The following is a 4792-nucleotide window of genomic DNA, read 5'->3' on the forward strand; positions in this document are numbered from 1 at the left end:
GCAAATGCAGGCTTCAGCGTGCTGTTACTGGTATTGTCTCTGGTACCCTTACACTGCCATAGTGGCTGAACCTGGGCAGAAATGGGTCTAACTATAAATGGCACAATTTCATAAGTTTTCTTATACCCTGTTGCAGAGAGGTACCAGATTTCTCCAGTAGACAGTGCAATTCTGCTGGGGGGGGGAAACCAGGGTCTAGTTTCCCTTTTAAGATGGAACTGCTTGTCCTTGATAAGGTCCTTAATAACTTAAGGTGACCATACATAGGAATATTTTTAAAGGGATACTGACATGATTTTTATGGGGTACTTTTTATTTCTAAATGACACTGTTTACATAGGAAATAATTCACTTTGCCATTTAACATTTTATTCTTGAACCAACAAGTGTGTTTTTTAGCTGTAATATTGGTGTGTAGGCGCCATCTCAGTGCATTGTGCCTAAGTCTGAGCTTTCAGCCAGCGCTACACATTAGAACTGCTTTCAGCTAACCTATTGTTTCTCCTACTCCCATGTAACTGGAGGAGTCCCATGCCGGACTTGGATTTCTTACTATTGAGTGCTATTCTGATACCTACTGGGAGCTGCTATCTTGCTATCGGCTGCTTGGAGGGGGATACCACTCCAAATTGCAGCGCAGCAGTAAAGTGTGACTGAAGTTTATCAGAGCACAGGTTACATGGCTGTGGCACCCTGGGAAATGAAGAATATGGCTAGCCCCATGTGAAATTTCAAAAGTAAATATAAAAAAAATCTGCATTTTTGAAAAACAGATTACAATGCAGGATTCTGCTGGAGAAGCTCTATTAACTGATGGGTTTTGAAAAAATTTTTTCCCCATGACAGTATTCCTTTAATTTGCTAATCCAGGTCCAGACTGATTCAAAATCTTATCTGCCGTGTATGGGGACCCCTGATGGGCCTCCCCGACTAATATCTGGCCTGGCTCTGTCAGGTCCTATTCCTCAGGTGGGGCATATCAGTGGAAAGATCCGCTCGTTTATCAACATCTCCAAACAAGAGGGTCTTGTACTGTATGTTCACCTTTAGCCAATATAAGTAGGGGTCATTTACAACCACAAGTGCAGTGAGCAAAAAGTGCGGTCAGCATAGTTTTTTTTCCCCCAGAATTCCAGCGCCATCGTAGTCGCAAGGGGCTGTTGCGGCTGATCCAGTTGTACTGCGCCTATTGACCCTGAGCAGAAGTTCATTTTTTATGCAAACTGTGACCCTCATTTTTTTTTTACTGGTTGGTACATCCCTGCTCCTAAGCACCATTGTTATTATTGTTTTATTATTTTTCAGAACCCTTCGCTCAATCCTGCAGCTGAAATATTGTTTTTGCATAAAAGTGGGAGCTGCCATGTAGCCTGCATTAAGGCACAGAGTGCTCAACATTTATATATGACTCCAACAGGGTTTATTGCTATTGATTCCTAAGTGTGGGCACAATTGTGCAGAGAATGGTTGTATATAACAGAATACATTCCCATGTGCTGTAAATGGGTTTAATAAGATATTGACAGGGTGAGCTCTTGTTAAATATTAAGTAACTGCACCCCCCCCTTAGTTTGCATACATAATACTGCACTAAAGCCAAAATTTAGCATGCCCCCCCCCCCCCCGCCAGCTTTAGTAGTATCTGCCAATTGCTTTGAGGTTTGGTACAACCCATAAATGGAAGAGACCAAGATAAAGCTGCGGGGACAAGATGTAGTGAGAGATTAGTGCCATTGGGCTAGCACTCTCCCAGTGCGGAGTCTCACAGTCTGCAAGGTGCCGGGGCAGATAGAGGATTCTGCTGGCTCCTAAGTATTTCTGACTGACAGTTGTGTGATAGTAACTTCCAGTAACTTCTTCAAAGGGCTGCATTTTCTTTCTTTTTGTTTTTTTAATCCCATAGAGCAGTGCTGTCCAACTGGCGGCCCGCGACCCCCCTCTGTGTGGCCCCCCACCTGTCTGGCTGCTTTGATGGCTTACCTTTGTGTAAGCTTTAAATGGTATCAGTACTGGCCCCCTGCATGGTTAACACCTCAGATTCAGGCTGTAATCAGGCTGTATTGTTTAAAAATGTAATCCCCTGTGTTATTCACACCTTTTAATCCCTGCATTGTTCTACCCCTGCAGTGTTCACACCTCAGGCTCAGGCTGTAATCATCCCCCATTGTTCACCTGTTCACACCTCAGACTGTAGGAGAAACCCAAAAATAAACCCTGCACACTATAAAAAGAACATATACTGAGGTGGTACTGCAATTAAAACATTTTTTAATATATAGTTATTGTGCAGACTGTAGGAGCAGTGCCAGCATTGCGTCACTGTAGGCAGAGTATGGCACACACAGGCAGGGTAGGGAAGGCAGAGTATGGCATACACAGGCAGGGTAGGGAAGGCAGAGTATGGCACACACAGGCAGGGTAGGGAAGGCAGAGTATGACACACACAGGCAGGGTAGGGAAAGCAGAGTATGGCATACACAGGCAGGGTATGGAAGGCAGAGTATGGCACACACAGGCAGGGTAGGGAAGGCAGAGTATGGCACACACAGGCAGGGTAGGGAAGGCAGAGTATGGCAGGTTTTTGCTGTACTACCACCATTAATATGGCTATGGTCATGCGAAAACATTGGTGTGGTTTAAAGTGGGTGGTCAAAACTAGCTTCCATTATCGGCCCTCCACCACGGAGGCCGGAAAAATTCCGGCCCTCGGTACCACAGAAGTTGGACAGCACTGCCATAGAGGAAGCCAGTATGGCAGCTGCATACACTATTGCCTGGGCCATTAGCTGAGTTTCCCAGTTGCCTTTGCTCAAGGTTTTTACAGGAGTGAGCCCAGAAATTGAACCCAGGCTCTTCTGAACCACAGTTTTGAGACAGTTTGCAGTTGGTCATTTTTGTAGTTTTTGAATGATTTAGCTTTCAAGTTTTGCATTTTTAGCTACTATCTAGTTACTACGGCCCAATTTACCTTATCAACCAGGCAGTGGTTTGAATAAGAGACTGGAAGATGAATAGGAGAAGAACTTAAAAGAAGTATAAGTAATAAAGAGTAACCGTAAAAAATAAATTTGTAGCCTCATAGAGCAATAGTTGTTTTTTTTTTTTGCTGGGGTCAGTGACCCCCATATGAAAGCTGGAAAGAGTCAGAAGAAGAGTAAGGCAAATAATGAAAGGTTTGTATTATAAATTGCTGTACAACATAATACATACCCCTTTTTAACTTAACATCCACTCCTTACCGCATATACAGCTGTTTGTATACCTACAATAGGTTTATATCGGTTGCTAATACGAGCATTTGTCACTAAAGCCTGTTGGTCCCTCTGTATAATTGGGTTCATGGCCGCCATCAGAAATCACGGGGCCCCTCATAACAAAGTGACCCCTCCCATCAGTACAAAGGACACACAGGCTTTGGCAGCCAGGGCCCCCCTAAAACATTGGTAGCCAGGGGTTACGTTTTGTATTGGTGCCAGGGCAATGACCCCCTAAAATATTGCTAGCCTGCCCAGGGCCCCCTAAAACATTGCTGGTTCTCACCTGGTGTTCTCATTCTATGGCCCGCTCCCCACTACTTCCTGCCTCCCCCAGTGTCCTCCTCAGCATCCTTCAGCTCCCCCCAGCATCCTCCAGCTCCCCCCCTGCATCCTCCTGTTTCCTGCGGCTCCCCCCCCGCATCCTCCTGCTTCCTGTGGCTCCCCCCCCAGCGTCTTCCTGATGCTCCCCCAAGCATCCACCAGCTACCCCCCCCCCCAACAACCGCCTGCTTCCTCCGCCTCCCCCTCCGTCTGCGTCCTCTTGATATCGCCCGTGGTTCCCCGCTGACGTCACGCATACGCACGGGGTGCAACCAATGGAATTACCCGCTGACCACCAATGACAGGGCCTGTAATTTTTAAAAGGGGGCCTGAGCTAAAAAATTGTATCCCTGCCGGGCCCCCTTTAAAGCGACAATCGCCCGGGACAACTGGCCCCCCTGTGCCCCCCTTATGGCGGCCCTGATTGAGTTCTATGGACACTTAAAGGATTAGAAAACAATCACAATTCTAATGGAAAGGACTGAAACTGCTCCCTTATTCTGTATGCAACTGGTTATTGACCCCCACAGCAACACCACTGGGCCCCTGCACTTACGCAATTTACGTAACTTGAGCAAAAACTTACTTTACTTTCAATGAGACATGCATAACTTACATATAAACTCCACTGACCCCCAATTAAAAGTGACTTATCAGCACATTATTTTTACTATTTTTATGAACCACTTACTGATTGGTTATTGGGCCCCTAAACTTATGCAGTTTACGTAACTTATGCAAAAACTTACGCAACTTTCATACAATAACAGCACAGAGCCAGGGCAAGAAAGAGGTTAAATGTAATGCTTTTGACAGTAATTACATTTGCAAACAACGAGAATTCAATGAACGCATATTTGGAAGTTGTTTAGGGATATATGTATTTAGTATAAAGCAGGACTAAACACACGGTCTCCTATATAGAGCGCTAACACGCTGCAGCTCGGTAGGCGGAGCTACTGTCAGTGAAGGCTCCACCCCCGGAACTATACCCGCCCGTGGGGAAACAGAAGGTGTGGCCGAAGGTGGGCACTTACACAAGATCCCGCCCCCTCAGGCACATGATTACCCAGCGCTGGGGGAAGGCTCCACCCCCGGAACTATATCCACCTGTGGGGAAACAGAAGGTGTGGCCGGAGGTGGGCACTTACATAAGAACCCGCCCCCTCAGGCATATTATTGCCCTGCGCTGAGGGAAGGTTGAAAGGCGGAGC

This window comes from Xenopus tropicalis, chromosome 1 (assembly GCF_000004195.4).
Source record: "Xenopus tropicalis strain Nigerian chromosome 1, UCB_Xtro_10.0, whole genome shotgun sequence".
Lineage (NCBI taxonomy): Eukaryota > Metazoa > Chordata > Amphibia > Anura > Pipidae > Xenopus > Xenopus tropicalis.